This window comes from Coffea arabica, chromosome 1e (genome assembly GCF_036785885.1).
Source record: "Coffea arabica cultivar ET-39 chromosome 1e, Coffea Arabica ET-39 HiFi, whole genome shotgun sequence".
In the NCBI taxonomy this organism is placed as follows: domain Eukaryota; kingdom Viridiplantae; phylum Streptophyta; class Magnoliopsida; order Gentianales; family Rubiaceae; genus Coffea; species Coffea arabica.
Window position 1 is genome coordinate 6,097,525 of NC_092311.1, and position 21,261 is coordinate 6,118,785.

The window sequence follows — 21,261 nt, forward strand, 5'->3', positions numbered from 1 at the left end:
AAATGTTGCTTTTGTCTCTGCCAAAGGTATCTGCCTCTCACGTGACCATTATCTTGTCCGAGCTAACTGAAAAAACCGATGAAATTGACTGATTGTGTCACTTGATGCAGTATCATAGTGAGCTAAATGACACAAAAAAAACAATAATGTATAACTGTCTAGATGAGAATATAAAATAGTTGAGTGGGTTATAGTCTGATTTAGCCTATATAATTCTTCAACCATATTATATAATATATATATATTATTATGCAAGTGAGGTACTATTTGATATATTTGGTCAGCATATATCATGCAAGTAGGGGTGGGCACGGGTCGGGTACCTGCCCCGAACAGCAAATGGCTGACCCAACCCTAAGATGTCGGGTCACTATTTTTTTGACCCTAATCCACTCCGATTGTCCTCGGGTACCCGATCCTCGGATATCCGAAAAATAGGGGCGGGTCATCGGGTACCCGCCCCTATTTAAAGAATGCAAATTCTGCATTCATAAGATGAACTTGCTGTAGCCTATACGTCCAGATGCTGGGAAGAATTATTGTGAAAATCAAAAGCAACCTTTCTATTGTTGTTGCTTGAGTAACATCACTGGGCAAAAATTCCAAAACAACAACTTAGTTAAATCCCCCATAAATGAATACTATGCACAAAACCTATGAGCCAAAGCCTGAAAGTTCAACTGAATAGATGTTGAACAACAAGATATAAAATCAAAAGTCCTCAGATTTGATAGCTATTTTAGGACTATATTTAATCAAAAACCATCATTTGCAGTTTAAGGTTACTAGCAGTGACATTTATCAAGCACTTTTGGTACCATCTGTATGGCAACTCTGATATGATTTATCATCACAGCTAGATAGATAGATAGATAGAAGATCATCTGGATCAATGGATGGATGAATGGATAAATGAATGAATAAATAAAAAGGGTTAATTACGCTTTGCTCCCCTGAGGAAATCAGGCAATGGCACCACAAAAGGCTAACAATAAATAGCAACCAAAAGAACTGCTCTTTTGCCACAAAATTTTTGTCACTGGGCAAAAATCAAGAATTATTTAATAGATATACATGAAAAGAATAAATAATCTCAATTATACGAAAAACCAAAAAGAATCAAATGGTTGAAAGCCACCACAACTAAATAAGATACTAAAGCAATAAATATCCCAAAAACGCAAAAAATTTCAAACATATTTCATAAGAAGCCCTCAGATCTCATAGCTTCAATGAATCATAGACGGAATTTGACGGGTAATTCAACAGATGCCTTTTACAGATCACCGACAAAAAACCCAGCCAAGCCACGCACCGGTGTGTGTGTGTGTGTATAAAATCAAGCAATTTTCCCGGAGTAAAGAACACAAACAAAAGGGCGGAGCCGCCGAGGGAGGATTTTCAGCAGGGGAAAATGAGGGAAGGCTTTAGCAGCGAGTCTAACCATGGAGGCAAGGCTTCAAGATCAGATCAGGAGCGGCGTAAAGGGATTGCCTGGACAGAGGTGGGTGGCGGCTAATTTTTCCGGTGAAGTGCAAAGGCAACCGTTGAATTTTAAACCCTGTCAATCCCCTCAATATTAACAATTTTTTCCATCATTGGGCAACAGAAAATTTGAGAAAAAAACAATACTAATCAACAAAAAATCAAATGATAATACATTATATATAAAATCAAGCAATTTTCCCGGAGTAAAGAACATAAACAAAAGGGCGGAGCCACGGAGGGAGGATTTTCAGTAGGGAAAAATGAGGGAAGGCTTTAGCAGCGAGTCTAACCATGGAGTGATGGAGGCAAGGCTTCAAGATCAGATCAGGAGCGGCGCAAAGGGATTGCCTAGACAGAGGATGAACACAGGCAAATTATGTTGCACTCGATCAGAATGTCGGCTGAACTCTTTAGGTGGGTTAATAACTTATAAAATTATAAAATTGCCCCTATATTTTTTAATAGTTACATAATATACCCCAGGTCGGGTACCCGCAGGTTTTTGATTTTACGATCCGTATCCGTATCCGAATATTCCGGGTACCCGACCCTATCTGATCCGCTGAGAGAAATTGGATTGGGTATCCTATTTTTCGGATCGGATCTCTCGGGTTTTCGGGTGGGCGGGTATTTTTGCCCACCCCTACATGCAAGTGAGGTACTCTTTGATACATTTGGTAAGCATATGGTTGAAGAATTATATATACAATTTATACAATATTATATATGTTATATATATTTAATGTGATATGCACTCAAATGTTTCAGATATACACTGCAAAAGAAAACTGCATGGTGCATGATAATATATATATTATATAATATGGTTGAAGAATTATTATATAATTTATACAATATATTATATACATTTAATGTGATATGCACTCAAATGTATCAGATATACACTGCAAAAGAAAACTGCACGAGCACAAGAGTGCAAAAGCAAATCGCCGTTGCCGGGGATCGAACCCGGGTCACCCGCGTGACAGGCGGGAATAATCACCACTATACTACAACGACCCATCTTGCAAAAAGTTGAAAATTTAACACACACAAACTTGTGTGACTTAGGTTTTGGACTCTCCAGAGTAAATGGACGAAGGGCAAACAACCGTACTCCCCAAGGCATAACCTGGAAATGCACACCAGGGGTTTAGGCCCAATACTAGAATGCAGATAACCAGCAGAAAAGATAGTTTCTGTTTGGGGTTGTGTAGGAAAAAAAGTAGTATATATAGTCACCAACTTCCAATGCCCCCCGACTCAGGTCTTGTTTGATAATTCAATTCAATATTTGAATTTAATGGATTCAGATCTTAATATATTTAGACGTATTTGATAACGAAAAATTGAATATCTGAATTAATTAAGTGACACTGAATTTTGTAAGCGAAACTTGCTCCAAAAAATAAGTGATAATCTATTTACTTATCACTTAATGTGATATACACTCAAATGTATCAGATTTACGATTTAATAATAATAGTCGTAAATATGTTATAGTCTGATTTATCCTATATAATTCTTCAACCATATAATATAATATATATATATATATATATATTATCTTGCAAGTGAGGTACGACTGGGGATATTATGTAGGTTGAGGCAAAATGTTGCTTTTGTCTTTGCCAAAGGTATCTGCCTCTCACGTGACCATTATCTTGTCCGAGCTAACTGAAAAAACCGATGAAATTGACTGATTGTGTCACTTGATGCAGTATCATAGTGAGCTAAATGACACAAAAAAAAACAATAATGTTTAACTGTCTAGATGAGAATATAAAATAGTTGAGTGGGTTATAGTCTGATTTAGCCTATATAATTCTTCAACCATATTATATAATATATATATATTATTATGCAAGTGAGGTACTACTTGATATATTTGATCGGCATATATCATGCAAGTGAGGTACTCTTTGATACATTTGGTAAGCATACGGTTGAAGAATTATATATATAATTTATACAATATGTTGTATATGTTGTATATATTTAATGTGATATGCACTCAAATGTATCAGATATACTCTACCAAAGAAAACTGCACGGTGCATGATAATATATATATTATATAATATGGTTGAAGAATTATTGTATAATTTATACAATACATTATATATATTATATACATTTAATGTGATATGTACTCAAATGTATCAGATATACACTGCAAAAGAAAATTGCACGAGCACAAGAGTGCAAAAGCAAATCGCCGTTGCCGGGGATCGAACCCGGGTCACCCGCGTGACAGGCGGGAATAATCACCACTATACTACAACGACCCATCTTGCAAAAAGTTGAAAATTTAACACACACAAACTTGTGTGACTTAGGTTTTGGACTCTCCAGAGTAAATGGACGAAGGGCAAACAACCGTACTCCCCAAGGCATAACCTGGAAATGCACACCAGGGGTTTAGGCCCAATACTAGAATGCAGATAACCAGCAGAAAAGATAGTTTCTGTTTGGGGTTGTGTAGGAAAAAAAGTAGTATATATAGTCACCAACTTCCAATGCCCCCCGACTCAGGTCTTGTTTGATAATTCAATTCAATATTTAAATTTAATGGATTCAGATCTTAATATGTTTAAACGTATTTGATAACGAAAAATTGAACATCTGAATTAATTAAGTGGCACTGAATTTTGTAAACAAAACTTGCTCCCAAAAATAAGTGATAAACTATTTACTTATCACTTAATGTGATATACACTCAAATGTATCGGATTTACGATTTAATAATAATAGTCATAAATATGTTATAGTTTGATTTATCCTATATAATTCTTCAACCATATTATATAATATATATATATATATTATCATGCAAGTGAGGTACGATTGGGGATATTATGTAGGTTGAGACAAAATGTTGCTTTTGTCTCTGCCAAAGGTATCTGCCTCTCACGTGACCATTATCTTGTCTGAGCTAACTGAAGAAACCGATGAAATTGACTGATTGTGTCACTTGATACAGTATCATAGTGAGCTAAATGACTGTCTAATTAAAAACAATATAGATGAGAGCTAAATGACTGACACAAAAAAAACAATAATGTTTAACTGTCTAGATGAGAATATAAAATAGTTGAGTGGGCTATAGTTTGATTTAGCCTATATAATTCTTCAACCATATTATATAATATATATATATTATTATGCAAGTGAGGTACTATTTGATATATTTGGTCAACATATATCATGCAAGTGATGTACTCTTTGATACATTTGCTAAGCATATGGTTGAAGAATTATATATATAATTTATGCAATATATTATATATGTTGTATATATTTAATGTGATATGCACTCAAATGTATCAGATATACACTGCAAAAGAAAACTGCATGGTGCATGATAATATATATATTATATAATATGGTTGAAGAATTATTATATAATTTATACAATATATTATATATATATTATATACATTTAATGTGATATGTACTCAAATGTATCAGATATACACTGCAAAAGAAAATTGCATGAGCACAAGAGTGCAAAAGCAAATCGCCATTGCCGGGGATCGAACCCGGGTCACCCGCGTGACAGGCGGGAATACTCACCACTATACTACAACGACCCATCTTGCAAAAAGTTGAAAATTTAACACACACAAACCTATGTGACTTAGGTTTTGGACTCTCCAGAGTAAATGGCCGAAGGGCAAACAACCGTACTTCCCAATGCATAACCTGGAAATGCACACCAGGAGTTTAGGCCCAATATCAGAATGCAGATAACCAGCAGAAAAGACAGTTTTCGTTTGGGGTTGTGTAGGAAAAAAAATAGGATATATAGTCACCAACTTCCAATGCCCCCGACTCAGGTCTTGTTTGATAATTCAATTCAATATTTAAATTTAATGGATTCAGATATTAATATGTTTAGACATATTTGATAACAAAAAATTGAACATCTGAATTAATTAAGTGGCACTGAATTTTGTAAGCAAAACTTGCTCCCAAAAATAAGTGATAAACTGTTTACTTATCATTTAGGTTCCGTTTGATAAAATTGAATCTGAATTATGAAGTCCGAATTCTGAAATTTGAATATTGAAACAATTAATTTGCTGAATTTTAAGCACTGAAAAAAATATATGAATGTCTGAATATTAATGCTAAATCTATTTATACTGTTTGATAAATATTTATAACTGAATGCTTAATAAGTTTAATTTGACAATTTTGCCCTTATATCCTTTCATTCAAAATAGAAATAGAATCTATGATTTGATTAGTTTAAAATTGTTAGGTATGAAAATAACAATATTTATTTTTAAATCAAATTAATATATAAGATGAAATATATAATATGAAGAGTATGGAGAAGATGTGAAAGTCATTAGAAAGAGAGAAAAGAGAAACTAAAAAACCGTTTGATAGAGAATATTAGATTGTTTAATCATATATATATATATAATAAAGTCATATACTCATTCTTATCCTTTTATGTTTTCTCTTTCCTATGTGGCTTAAACGAGACGGCAAGTAATTTCTTACATGGCTTGCTCCGTTTTTGTTTAGATATATATCAATTCTTATTTTCTATAAGAATTCTTAATATTATATGATTCTTATTTCTTACCCAAAAAGGAACTGGGAAATAATGTGATATAAATAAAAGAGATATAAATATCTCTATTAGATATATCTCCAAATTCATGCCAATAATTTGTGTATTGCATAGGGAATCGAAGTAAATAAGAATTGTTATCACTACAAGAAGTAGAAAAGTAACTAATTTCAAAAGCAACCATTAATAACAGAAGTCAATATCTGATGTTGGAAATAGGATTCTTAATAAATTTTATTATTAAGTGTGTTATCAAGACATAGTGCATAACACGAAATTTATGGAAAAGAAAAATTTAATTGAATCCAATTAACTATATGTATTTGACCCGTACGGTCAAATATAATTCCTATTTGAGTACAGGTTTGTAAATTCCTATAAACCTATTCGTTGTTAATCAAAACATGCAGGTTATACTCATTGTTAGGTTATAAGATTCACAATACATCTCTCCTCAGATGGTGGAGAGTATTTAGTGTGTGGACCCACACCATAGGAGTCCATGCACTTAAAGGATTCAATATAGTTGAGGTGATCTTTCTAGGTAGGTAAAATCTGTCTTGAGAATTCACTTTTATTTCCTATAAGAATTCTTAATATTATGGGATTTTAATTTCCTACCCAAAGTTATGTACTTTAAACAACTTAAATCAAGATAAACCTACTTTTAATGTTCTTATCAATATCTCTTTATATTCTTATCAATTCTTATTTCTTATGCCTACACTACATATAGCCTATAATATATTGATTTCAAGCATCAAATTCATGGTTAGGTATTTTCAGTGCAAGCGGTTAGCACATTAAAGCATCGATTTTGGGTTTCCACTCCTCTCGATTATCAGGTACATCTTATTTCAATACATATTTTTTTTAAAAAATGCATGTTGATCTTCAATTGTAAAAGTTTAGTAACATATCTTGAGTTTTTTTTTTATTTTCTGTTTGTTTTTTTGTGAACACATAGGATTAGCAATATATCTTGAATTAGTAATAAATTTCTCTTATATTTTGTAGACACCAAATTTTGAATAATTTTATGTAGCATCTGTTTCATGATTTTCATTTTAGATTGCTTGCATTTTAGTTCGTTATTGTGTGTTTTGCACTATTAGTTGTTATGATATTTTAGTTTTATTCATTTTCGCCCTTTTAGTTGACATATTTCATTTGCTATTCATTCTTATTTACTTTTAGTTTTAGTTTTTAGTTTTAGCTTTTAAGTTTAAGATTAGCATAGAGTTTTTTTAGAAAAAAAGAAAAGGAAAACATCAAAAATATGTTTTAGTGATTTTGTTTTTATTCAATGCTTTCTTGAAGGAAAAGTGAAAATGAAAAATCATAAAAAAAAAAGAAAAGAGAAAATTAAAGAAAAAGAGAAAAATGGAAAAATGAAAAAGAAATTGGAAAGTTGCATTGTGTTGTTTCTGGTTTATTTATTTTATTTAATGTTAATTAAGTTGTTGTTATTATTATTATTATTATTATTATTAATAATTTTGTTTAATTAATTAGTTGTAAAAAAAAAAAAAAAAAATGTCGCCGCTTGCACGCTGCATTTTTATTGCAGCGTGCAAAGGACGAAGGGATGCTGATCAAATGGCCAAGAAAAAGGGGGCTGGACGGGGATGATTTCTGACCATTAAACACAGGGTTTTGGGGGTGGTTAGCTCATATAAATAGGACAGAAAACAGTAGCCGCAAGGAGAGCTAAGGGTGACGCGGGGAAATCTGGAAAAGAAGAAAAAACAGGAGGTTTTGAGAGAGCATCGACAGGCTAAAAGAAAAGCCGAGAGCCACAAAGAGGATCGGGGAGATAAAAACCCAGCAAAAGAAAGAAAAGAGCAAGGGGAGTAGATAGCCATTTTGAGAAATAGAACCAGAGAAAAACAGAAAAGTAAGATCCGGAGGGCTTGGTGAAATCTGGGAAAAGAACTGCAAGAAACCTACGGAAAAGGAAGGGCTTCGGGTAGAGGAACTAAGGGAAGTACGGGCTTCGGAGAAACGAAGCAAGAAACTGAGCTGACTCCACCACCATCACCCGTGGCTGTCCTCCGAGTGAAGCCACTGCTCGACGGAACCCGCAAGCTCACTGTAAGATTTCTTCTAGCCCTTTTCTTGTAGATAATTTCTGTGAGAATGGTGGGTTCGTTTTGGTGCTTATGTGCTGCTGTTGGTTTGAGTTTACGAATATGGCCGTGAGTTGAAGAGTTGCTCTTGCGTTGATTCATGGTATACTGGCTAAAGATACCGCCTTTCTACTTTTGATTTTCCTTAGGCATGTGTTTGGGCAGTGGTTCATGAGGGTTGTGTGGAATCCAATGGGTAGCGAGTCATTGTTTACTGCTTGCAGTTCTTGCCTATTTCGACATGGGGGGTAGGTTACGCTAGAATATTTTGGCTGTCACAATTTCCATTCCAGAATTGCATGCTCGATGGTTGTTGTTGGGATTGTGTCCAGTGAAGCTCTGTGTATGGAGTTAGGACTAGTTTTATTTGTTCGTTTGGAGTCCTTTTACTCGCAGTTCATTGCCAAAGCTCTGTTATAACCTTTTTGATGGAAATCATGGACCCAAGACATTGGTTTCCTTTCATGCACATTTTCTGATTTACACTGCGGTTCCTCTGAAATTTTGATTGATGTTAGCAACATGGTTTTGAAGTCATTTGCTGGTGTTTAATTTGGTTTGAGTGGTTCGACGTAAATGTGTTTGGTTGGTATGGAAAGCTGCAACAAACATGCTGGATTTGCAAAGAAGAGGCTGCGTGAAGTCTGTTGTATGTTCTTTTAGTTTCTTTATCTTTGTTGCATTTTTACACTTCCCTGCGTATCTTGCGCTGTTTTGTGTTTGAATCCATCCAATGAAGGGCTTTAACAATGCATTGCTGTTAAGATGATGGTTGGGATCCTTGTTTCAACGATGAAAGTAGTATTCGTTCTCATGTTTTGCTGCTTCTCTTTCTCCGTGAAACACTCCCACAAAGCTGTCTTTCACGTCTTGATAAATTGCAGCAAAAAATTGTAGAAGCAAAAATGCAGCAAGCTAGCACTTTCCGTTTGCAGAAATCTTCTTGAGTTTGCATGAAAGATTGCTGGAATTTACATTATCTCATCATAATTTGTTGGCTTGTTGAATTCTGTGTTAGTTTTTAGTTTAATGCCGATGGCTTTGATTGATTGGTGAGATGTTAGTTGCATATTAGGATTGTATTTGAGAAGTTTAGCATGTTGCGGATGAAAGGAACCAGCAAAACAAAGAGATTTACGTAGCATGCATGAAATATATTCTAAAATTTGCACTTTAACCCCCCAAGTTCCCTTTAGTTTCACTATGACCCAACCAATTGAATAATTTCCTCAATTTGGTCCTTGACAATTTTAATTCTACAACTTCATTGCTTGTTTGTTTTAAGTAATTACTATGTGTTGTTTCAATTGTACTTAATTCATAACTTTAGGGGCTTTATGACCAAGTGAGCTTGTGTTTGCCTATTTTCTTTAATTTTTCCAAATAAAGTGGTACCTTGACCGTTTTATTGTTTTGAAGCCATTTTTCTTTCATTTGGGACCCAATTACAAGGGAGGTAACCTCTATCCCTTATTTGCATTTCATTTGACCTTATGTGCTCCTATGTGTTATGTGAATATGCATGTCTACTTCGCTTTCCTTGCCCTTCTTTAATTCCTTGCATTTATTTCATTTACTTTACTTTTATTTAAGTTATTCATTATGGGGTATGTGTACACCTCTTGGCTTGGCGAGCTTTCTTGTCCATTTTCCCTTTCCCCCTTTGTTTAAGGTATTCATTATGGGGTATGTGTACACCTCTTGGCTTGTAATAGATAGGGCTTGGAGGAGCATTCAATGGAGACCTATCGAAGACGTGTGCCTAGCTAGCAAATGTAATAGTTAGGGCTTTAATTGTCTTATGTGTCTTGCATGCTTAGTTGCTACGTGTTAATTCGCTTTGTTAGGGCCTTGCATCTAGTCGAGCATGCTAAATGTTATGTGCTATGTGTTTACGAGTGTTTGGCATGTCTACTCGCTTTCCATAACCATGAATGAATGTGATGGATGAATGTACGTTTCCGCTAGTCCAACGCTAGTCGGAATTCATAGATGGGCTAGTCCAACGCTAGACCCTTAGGATTTCCCTTTCGATAGTGCATATTTGCATGTTCACTACATATCATGCATTTTTCTTTAGTTTTATCATTTGGCATGCTCCTCGAGCCCCTTTTCCCTCATTTTAGGATTCTTTGCATCTCATGCTAGTTAGGGTACATTTGCCTGAAGAGTCCCCTTAAATATGGGATATAGACGAGTGTGGCTTTTTCTAAGCCTTAGCACGCTTGTATTCCCTCTATCAAAGGGCAAATTGAGTCACGATTTAGGTCTCCCCGTACCCAATATGCATGAATTCCCTAGGCTCATGCATTCTCAATCCACTCTATCGTTACACTTTCACTTTTGTCTCATTTGCACACATGCACCTTTTTATCACCTTCACTTGCACACGAACACATTTTTGTCTCCACTTGCACACGAACCCTTTTATCTTCACTTGCACACGAGCATTTTATCTTCACTCGCACACGAGTACTTTCATCTACATTTGCACACCTTCACTCTTATCTTATTACTGTTATCATTTTTCTCATTTCACACAAACTCACACTTTCACATGGCATGCATTCCACTCATTTTTCACGTCATTTAGGTTTAGGTGTGACCTCTCCAAAAGGATCATTATTGGGCTTCACAATTAATGTGATTGGCACCACTCAACCTTTGAAGAGAAATTTCCCCCGATCCCCCTAGGTCTAGGTTTTTGCATTCATATAGTCATGTCCAACGTGCGAACATATATTGGGTAGAAAATTAGGAAAGGTAAGGTTAAGTCGCGCAACTAGCCTTGGCTAGGTCAAAGGGGTGCCTTGGATTCTATCCTTGCCTTCCCCTTTGTCAAACGTGACCCCCGAACCTTTTTCTTTGGCTTACGTGGACTAGGAGTCGTTTTAAAAAAGGGTTTTTACTACTTTGTCTTTAAAAACACTTTTTGGGTGACTTGTTACACCCCAAATCTATACCAAGTGGCGACTCCGTCTTCATATTTAAAAAACCCTTTTTAAAATTTCATTTGGCCAAATCGTCGCTTTCCAAAGTCCCATGGCCTTTTTACTTTCCATTTTGCACACGTTCACACCACACTTCACACACACATCACACATCATTTCACATTCATTCGAAAAGTGGGGCGCGACAGTTGGCGACTCCACTGGGGAGTTACTAAGTGGGTCCAAGCATTTGATTTGGCTATTCTTTTCCCTTTTTCTACCCTTTGTATGCATAACATTTGGATATTAGGGTTGCATTTTTCCATTTTTAGGATTTTTTTTGCCTCGCGCGCGTATCCAACTATTCCCTCACTCACGTACGTGTGATTGGCTGATTGGATGTATGTTTCTTTGTTTATCTCGCGCTTGCATTGCATTTGGGAGGGGGTGTGTCACCTTTAGAGCCTCGCGTGGTTCTCACCCCTTTCCCTCAAAATAGGGAACACTTCATACGTGCACGTTTACTTGCTTTTATCCCATTTTATTTTGTTTTTCGTGGGCGTTTCCCACACCGCCTTGTAGGATTAGGATCGATCGCCTTGGGTAGGCGGCTGGTGTGCTCTGCGCCCATAGCGCTACCTAAGGGATCACTCGAGCCACCGATCAAAGGCCCTGGGAGTGATGACCCTTCGCCTTTAGGTCTGAAGGCTTGGGAGCCGAAGCTTTATCGAGTCTAGGCATTAGTGAGCCCCAGCCTCATGCATCCATGTTAGAGTTTGCCTAAGTTAGAGTCAGCCTCACCCTTTTAAGCACATTAGGCACGAGGGAAGGGGTTCCGCCCCTTTTACTTGCTTTATTGTATTTCTTTTCTTAATTGCTCCCAATGTGTTATGTGTATTATCAATTGCACTAACCATTCTTGTGTTTTCTTGGCTTGCATTCATATGCCTTAGCAATAAGAGGCCTCTTTGGCACTCTTTTAGTGACTTACCCACTAGATAGCTCACATGTTTAAATTTCAGTCATTACATTGAATTTTCGATAAGTACATGTCATTTTAGACCTTTTCCCCCGATGCATTATTCATGTCCTTTAGGTCATGTTTGTCACATGTTTATATCGCTTTAATAAAATGGCATCATGCATAAACCCTAGAAAGGGAATGCCATTTAGGGGATCCCGTGTTAGGAATGAACCCCCCCATGTCTCGGATATATAATCCAAATGAGACTTGCACGTTTACCTTTCTCGTACCATCCGAAGGGGTAGTGCACAAGGTAAGGTAAAGATCCGATCATTTTCATAGAGTGATCCTTGGAATATGAGCATCTAATAATCACTTTTTGGCCGTTTTATCAAAAATTGGTAAAAATCCCTTGCGTAAAGGACATTAATTTGAAGAAAATTCACAAGCGATTCCTCATGGTTGAGATGATAAATATGGAGGCCAAATCTTGATTTTAGAAGGCTCATAGACTAATTTCCTGAAATCACTAATAGCCGGACAATTCAACCAATCCATTTTGCCAATTCATTCAATAAATCATCATTTCATTTGACCAATTCACCCTTTTTAGGGTTACCTGGTCGATTTTGAATAAATCATCAATTCATTTGACCAATTTACCCTTTTTAGGGTCATTTGACCAATTTACCCTTTTTAGGGTCGCCTGGTCGATTTTGAATAAATCGTCAATTCATTTGACCAATTTACCCTTTTTAAGGTCATTTGACCAATTTCCCCTTTTTAGGGTCATCCGATCGATTTTAAATCGTCGATTCATTTGACCGATTTACCCTTTTTAGGGTCGTTCGGCCGATTTTTGAACAAGTCACTAATTCAATTTCATTCATTTGGCTAATTTACCTTTTTTTTTAGGGCAACCGAGCCGTTTTTGAATAAATCAAGGTCCGTTTAATCTACTTGATCAATTCACCCTTTTTTAGGGTGCTCTGATTAATTTTGAAATTTCTTTGAATTCATTTGACCTGTTTCCCCTTTTAGGGTAATCCGGCCGATTTTTAATAAATTGTCAATTTCATTTGACCAATTAGGATTTCAATGACGAATTTCAAAATGGAAAACCTAGTCGATTTTGAGAAAAGCATCCATTGCATCCAGCCATTTGATCAGTTAGAGTTTCGACCCATGCTTCACTGAGAAAATTTGTCAACGAATTCCAATCTCTTCGATAGGAGGTTCGTCAAGGTCAAACCCATGCGTTTTACAAATCAAAAGTGATCAATCCCTTCGGACGAGGTCCTCATTTTGACAAACGTCTCTTCTCATTCTAACGGGCCAAATTTTTCAAAATTATTTTTCACTCCATAAGCTGATCGGATCCATCAGGTATTGTATAGTGCCTGCTCTGGAGGATTGCATTTTCATGCTAGGCCTACCCTTGGCACAAAAAGGGTTCCCCCATAGGACATGCATACCGATTTTATGGTTTTGATTACTAACTCTGGGTATTTTTCTTTTATTTTTTCCCCTTCCCCTGTATTCATAAAAATGTTTCAATAAGGTAGAAATATTTCTTCTATACCTGATAACAATTTTGATCAAGATTACAAGTATTATTTGATTCTTGGGCAGATCCTACAATGAAAACATAAATGATCTATTTGGAAGCTCTACGCTAAAGTCTCTGAGAGATTTTGTAATTGTTTTTCAAAGGAAAATTCTGTTTATTTGATTTGTTAATACATTTTTGTTTCAAAAGAAAAGGAGACGAAAAGTGTATATGAGAGCTCTTTAGGAGTTTCCCTCCTCATTTGTATCGTAATTGAACGAACAATTTTTGTTTCAAACTTTTTCAGCAATAAAGTTTTGGACAATTATTGTTTTGTGTAAATTTATGTACATTTCATTCTTTATTCTTATTCATTGGAGATTTTATGATGAATTTTGAGAAATAAGACCAAATCGAGATTTCCTCAATCTCCAGCCTGGAAATTAATAAGTGTATGCTTTCTAAAATCCATACGTACACTAGATTGGTGATCCGAGCTATACAATAAGAGTGCTCAGAAAGAAAAAGGGTGAGCGATCACTCAAAAGGCCCAATGAGATACTTTTTCTCCCTCATTTAACCCCAAAATAAAATCAGTCACATTGATTGATAAATTGCAAATTGGGACAATCTTTGCTTGGAAAAATCCCCATCGATTTAACCAGATTCAATTCACATCTAAGTGAAAGCAAAAATGTGCGTTATCCTTGTTTGTTTTGAAAACTTGGAATGATACTTTGAGCATTCGTTTCTCTACCTATACACATTTTATCATTTGCTTCCCCTTTTGAGCCTTTGAAAGAATGATTTTGTTTCAAACAAGTGCCTTGGCAATCACTACCCTATATTGGAAAATTTTCAAATATCAAAAAAGGGAATGGATTTTCAATAACCATTTCGTTACTTTGGTTGTCATGAGGTGTAAGAATGATGTTTTGGCCGTCGTTTCTGCAACCTAAACACCATTTATCCCTTGCGTCCTCATTTGAGCCAAAATAGGTGGTTCTTTTCGAATGCACTTATGATCGCACCCCACATTGGGGAAGGAGATTGGGGAATTTGAAAAAAGGAAAAGGGGAAAGGGAACTGCAATTGGGGAAATTTGATTCCACTTGGGTTCCAATTTTGAAAAAAGAAAAGGAAGAGTTTTGTCCGCGTGGATCGCCTATGTTTCACAAATATGGATGAACAAGGGTCTTCCTCAGTCAGTTAATTCAGATACATGCCAGAAATTTCGCATTAATGAAAGTTTCTTTTCAGGGTTATTGTAAGGGACGGAGCAAAAGTCAGGCCCTCTTCTTTTCCGATCAAGCATCTATCCCTAGTTATCCCTTTTGAGCCTTCAGAATGAAATATTTCGTTTGGCAACCTTTGAGAATCGCAAACCCCACACTGGGGCAAGTTGCGTTGAAAAAGGACAATTTCGAGATGTGGAAAAAGTGAAAAGCCACAAAATCAAAAGACAAAAGAGAAAAGAGAACCTCAGTTCAAAAATAAACTGGGGCAAATTTTGTGAAAGTTCAAAAGAATGGCAAAAGGCCGAAAAATCAAAAGAAGAAAGAAAATGAAAGGAAAAGCCTCAGTTGAGCATAAACTGGGGCAAATTCTGATTTTATCCTAAAATAGGATTTGGCGCAACAATGCGATCTTAGATTCTTCAAACCACTTTTGAAATTCGTTTTCAAGCCTTAACTTTTCTAAGCACCCCACCTGACCCCATTACAAAGCCGAAAGTCCTGACTTCTGTCCTTTGCACTGGCCTTGTCAAGGAAATCTCTGATGCCGAAAATTTTAGCTATATTTCTGAATTAATGAGGGGTGAGGTTGACACTGCTCTTCATGTGAAACCCCGCGAGGGCATTTTTGAAAAAGAAGAAAAGAAAAGGAAAAGCGAGCGAAATGAATGCAAAAGAGAGATGCAAAAAGATTTGATGCTGAAAGACCCTGTTGGGTGATGATAAAAAGTCAAACAAAGTCCAAGAATTTGGAGCCCAGATGAGGGCAATGTTGAAAATGCGATCTTCGGTGCAATGTCCTTTGAAAATTATTTCTTTAGCTATCGTTTTCAAGCCAAATTACAAACTAATAAAGTCCATCGTTGACTTATTCCTTCATGACAACCCAAAGTGAGGATATGCTCATAAGAAGTCCATCAATCATTCGTGATCATAAGGGTATAACCAGTTTTACATGTTTAGCTATCATTTCTACCCGAAATTTTGCAAACCCATGAAGCTTATACGTTGACTAAGTTTTCTTAAGACATGAGGGTGACAAACTCTTTGCTTTCACTAAGATGTGGTATTGAAGGGATTACATACCATCTGAGCACATGAATAAGACAAATCTTGACTTCCCATTTCCAAATCAGAAATAACACCCATTACCCAAAGCTTCGATGCTAAGGTAAGGAAGAAATCTCTTGTAATTTGGCATTATTTTTGAGAAATTCATCATGAAATTTTCTGTGAGGTTTTTAAGCAAAACGTTCAGATTTCTTCACATCATATAGGAAACACAGTTTCTTACTTTGTTCAAATAAATGGAGAGACATCCAAACCAATTTTTTGCATCAAATGGGCCCATACTGGGGCAAAATTTCTATTTGCAAGATTTCGCAAAACAAGCCCACACAGGGGCAAATATTTTTGTAGTCCAATTGAGGTTTTCGTCTAAGAATCAAATAATGCATTTTTCAAATCAATCACGCTGCCCTTTTCATGCAAATTTGAGTGCATGTAAGCCCCCCCTGTGCAGGTATTCAAAGTTGAAATCGACGAAAGAGCATCTGGGGATGTGGAAGGACGATGCCGAAGAAAGAAAGGGCCCTACACTGGGGCAAATTATCTTTGAAAAAAGATTCTCTCGAAAAATCGGAAAAATTCAAAAATCAAAAATCAAGTTCAAATTCTTGTTTTTTGGAAAATCAAATTTAATTTCTTGTTTCTCGACAAGTCAAATTCAATTTCTTGACCAATTGGATGGCAGGATTGGGTCTTATCCCACTGGCCATTCACTTTATCACGTTGGGCCTGGACTTGGTGCCGCCAACATCACTTTATCACGTTGGGCCTCACTTGGTGCCGCCAACATCACTTTATCACGTTGGGCCTGGATTTTGTGCCGCCAACTTCACAAAAATCACGTTGGGCTTGGTTTCCGTGCCACCAACTTCACAAAAATCGCATTGGGACCGGGTTTTATCCCGCCAATCTCGGCAGGATCGGGTTTAATCCCGCTGACCGCTTATCTCACATTGGGACCAGGTTTCATCCCGCCAATTCTCTCGGCAGGACCGGGTTTTATCCCGCTAACCGCTTATTTCGGCAGGACCGGGTTTTATCCCGCTGACCGCCAATCTCGGCAGGACCGGGTTTAATCCCGCTGACCGCTTATCTCACATTGGGACCGGGTTTTATCCCGCCAATTTCGGCAGGACCGGGTTTAATCCCGCTGACCGCTTATCTCACATTGGGACCGGGTTTCATCCCGCCAATTCTCTCGGCAGGACCGGGTTTTATCCCGCTGACCGCCAACCTCGGCAGGACCGGGTTTTATCCCGCTGACCGCTTATCTCGGCAGGACCGGGTATAATCCCGCTGACCGCTTTTTATCAAATTGGGACCGGGTTTCATACCGCCAATCTCGACAGGACCGGGTATAATCCCGCTGACCGCTTTTTATCAAATTGGGACCGGGTTTCATCCCGCCAATCTCGACAGGATCGAGTATAATCCCGCTGACCGCTTTTTTCGTTGGGACCGGGTTTCATCCCGCCAACCTCGGCAGGATCGGGTATTATCCCACTGGTCGATCATCATGGCAGGTTCGGGTTTAATCCCACTGACCAATTCATTACTGGGGCAAATCTGTGGATACATTTTCAAATAAAGTCTTATACAGTTTTCTTCATACAATCCCGTTTAAATTCCTGTTCGGGTCTACCCCGTTTTAAATTTCTGTTCGGGTCTATCCCTTGGGTCTACCCCAATTTTACATTTCTGTTCGGGTCTATCCCGTGGGTCTATCTCAATTTTAAATTTCTGTCCGGGTCTATCCCGTGGGTCTATCCCAAATTTTAAATTTCTGTTCGGGTCTATCCCCAAATTTAAATTCCTGTTCGGGTCTATCCCGTGGGGCTATCCCAATTTTACATTTCTGTCCGGGTCTGTCCCGTTTTAAACTTCCAGTTCGGGTCTATCCCGTTTTAAATTTCTCGTCCGAGTCAGTCTCATTAAAAGGAGTCAGTCCTCATGTCAATAACAGCAGTCGTTCGAGTAGCTGAAGCCGAATGACCCAGGTAAGTATTTGGTGTCTACTTCTTTGTCTCAAGTTTTTTCAAAACTCAGACAAAGAGGGGCAAACTGTAGACACCAAATTTTGAATAATTTTATGTAGCATCTGTTTCATGATTTTCATTTTAGATTGCTTGCATTTTAGTTCGTTATTGTGTGTTTTGCACTATTAGTTGTTATGATATTTTAGTTTTATTCATTTTCGCCCTTTTAGTTGACATATTTCATTTGCTATTCATTCTTATTTACTTTTAGTTTTAGTTTTTAGTTTTAGCTTTTAAGTTTAAGATTAGCATAGAGTTTTTTTAGAAAAAAAGAAAAGGAAAACATCAAAAATATGTTTTAGTGATTTTGTTTTTATTCAATGCTTTCTTGAAGGAAAAGTGAAAATGAAAAATCATAAAAAAAAAAGAAAAGAGAAAATTAAAGAAAAAGAGAAAAATGGAAAAATGAAAAAGAAATTGGAAAGTTGCATTGTGTTGTTTCTGGTTTATTTATTTTATTTAATGTTAATTAAGTTGTTGTTATTATTATTATTATTATTATTATTATTAATTTTGTTTAATTAATTAGTTGTAAAAAAAAAAAAAAAAATGTCGCCGCTTGCACGCTGCATTTTTATTGCAGCGTGCAAAGGACGAAGGGATGCTGATCAAATGGCCAAGAAAAAGGGGGCTGGACGGGGATGATTTCTGACCATTAAACACAGGGTTTTGGGGGTGGTTAGCTCATATAAATAGGACAGAAAACAGTAGCCGCAAGGAGAGCTAAGGGTGACGCGGGGAAATCTGGAAAAGAAGAAAAAACAGGAGGTTTTGAGAGAGCATCGACAGGCTAAAAGAAAAGCCGAGAGCCGCAAAGAGGATCGGGGAGATAAAAACCCAGCAAAAGAAAGAAAAGAGCAAGGGGAATAGATAGCCATTTTGAGAAATAGAACCAGAGAAAAACAGAAAAGTAAGATCCGGAGGGCTTGGTGAAATCTGGGAAAAGAACTGCAAGAAACCTACGGAAAAGGAAGGGCTTCGGGTAGAGGAACTAAGGGAAGTACGGGCTTCGGAGAAACGAAGCAAGAAACTGAGCTGACTCCACCACCATCACCCGTGGCTGTCCTCCGAGTGAAGCCACTGCTCGACGGAACCCGCAAGCTCACTGTAAGATTTCTTCTAGCCCTTTTCTTGTAGATAATTTCTGTGAGAATGGTGGGTTCGTTTTGGTGCTTATGTGCTGCTGTTGGTTTGAGTTTACGAATATGGCCGTGAGTTGAAAAGTTGCTCTTGCGTTGATTCATGGTATACTGGCTAAAGATACCGCCTTTCTACTTTTGATTTTCCTTAGGCATGTGTTTGGGCAGTGGTTCATGAGGGTTGTGTGGAATCCAATGGGTAGCGAGTCATTGTTTACTGCTTGCAGTTCTTGCCTATTTCGACATGGGGGGTAGGTTACGCTAGAATATTTTGGCTGTCACAATTTCCATTCCAGAATTGCATGCTCGATGGTTGTTGTTGGGATTGTGTCCAGTGAAGCTCTGTGTATGGAGTTAGGACTAGTTTTATTTGTTCGTTTGGAGTCCTTTTACTCGCAGTTCATTGCCAAAGCTCTGTTATAACCTTTTTGATGGAAATCATGGACCCAAGACATTGGTTTCCTTTCATGCACATTTTCTGATTTACACTGCGGTTCCTCTGAAATTTTGATTGATGTTAGCAACATGGTTTTGAAGTCATTTGCTGGTGTTTAATTTGGTTTGAGTGGTTCGACGTAAATGTGTTTGGTTGGTATGGAAAGCTGCAACAAACATGCTGGATTTGCAAAGAAGAGGCTGCGTGAAGTCTGTTGTATGTTCTTTTAGTTTCTTTATCTTTGTTGCATTTTTACACTTCCCTGCGTATCTTGCGCTGTTTTGTGTTTGAATCCATCCAATGAAGGGCTTTAACAATGCATTGCTGTTAAGATGATGGTTGGGATCCTTGTTTCAACGATGAAAGTAGTATTCGTTCTCATGTTTTGCTGCTTCTCTTTCTCCGTGAAACACTCCCACAAAGCTGTCTTTCACGTCTTGATAAATTGCAGCAAAAAATTGTAGAAGCAAAAATGCAGCAAGCTAGCACTTTCCGTTTGCAGAAATCTTCTTGAGTTTGCATGAAAGATTGCTGGAATTTACATTATCTCATCATAATTTGTTGGCTTGTTGAATTCTGTGTTAGTTTTTAGTTTAATGCCGATGGCTTTGATTGATTGGTGAGATGTTAGTTGCATATTAGGATTGTATTTGAGAACTTTAGCATGTTGCGGATGAAAGGAACCAGCAAAACAAAGAGATTTACGTAGCATGCATGAAATATATTCTAAAATTTGCACTTTAACCCCCCAAGTTCCCTTTAGTTTCACTATGACCCAACCAATTGAATAATTTCCTCAATTTGATCCTTGACAATTTTAATTCTACAACTTCATTGCTTGTTTGTTTTAAGTAATTACTATGTGTTGTTTCAATTGTACTTAATTCATAACTTTAGGGGCTTTATGACCAAGTGAGCTTGTGTTTGCCTATTTTCTTTAATTTTTCCAAATAAAGTGGTACCTTGACCGTTTTATTGTTTTGAAGCCATTTTTCTTTCATTTGGGACCCAATTACAAGGGAGGTAACCTCTATCCCTTATTTGCATTTCATTTGACCTTATGTGCTCCTATGTGTTATGTGAATATGCATGTCTACTTCGCTTTCCTTGCCCTTCTTTAATTCCTTGCATTTATTTCATTTACTTTACTTTTATTTAAGTTATTCATTATGGGGTATGTGTACACCTCTTGGCTTGTAATAGATAGGGCTTGGCGAGCTTTCTTGTCCATTTTCCCTTTCCCCCTTTGTTTAAGGTATTCATTATGGGGTATGTGTACACCTCTTGACTTGTAATAGATAGGGCTTGGAGGAGCATTCAATGGAGACCTATCGAAGACGTGTGCCTAGCTAGCAAATGTAATAGTTAGGGCTTTAATTGTCTTATGTGTCTTGCATGCTTAGTTGCTACGTGTTAATTCGCTTTGTTAGGGCCTTGCATCTAGTCGAGCATGCTAAATGTTATGTGCTATGTGTTTACGAGTGTTTGGCATGTCTACTCGCTTTCCATAACCATGAATGAATGTGATGGATGAATGTACGTTTCCGCTAGTCCAACGCTAGTCGGAATTCATAGATGGGCTAGTCCAACGCTAGACCCTTAGGATTTCCCTTTCGATAGTGCATATTTGCATGTTCACTACATATCATGAATTTTTCTTTAGTTTTATCATTTGGCATGCTCCTCGAGCCCCTTTTCC

At 37.1% G+C, this 21,261-nt stretch overlaps 3 non-coding genes across 3 annotated transcripts; all 3 read right to left on the reverse strand.

The window, feature by feature from the left end:
- Window positions 1-2,436: 2,436 nt before the first annotated feature.
- On the reverse strand, window positions 2,437-2,508 carry TRNAD-GUC (transfer RNA aspartic acid (anticodon GUC)). Its single transcript has one exon. It is a non-coding gene; the product is annotated as a tRNA-Asp (tRNA).
- Window positions 2,509-3,704: 1,196 nt separating this feature from the next.
- Window positions 3,705-3,776, reverse strand: TRNAD-GUC (transfer RNA aspartic acid (anticodon GUC)). The gene has a single exon. It is a non-coding gene; the product is annotated as a tRNA-Asp (tRNA).
- Window positions 3,777-5,009: 1,233 nt separating this feature from the next.
- TRNAD-GUC (transfer RNA aspartic acid (anticodon GUC)) lies at window positions 5,010-5,081 on the reverse strand. The gene has a single exon. It is a non-coding gene; the product is annotated as a tRNA-Asp (tRNA).
- Window positions 5,082-21,261: the final 16,180 nt, after the last annotated feature.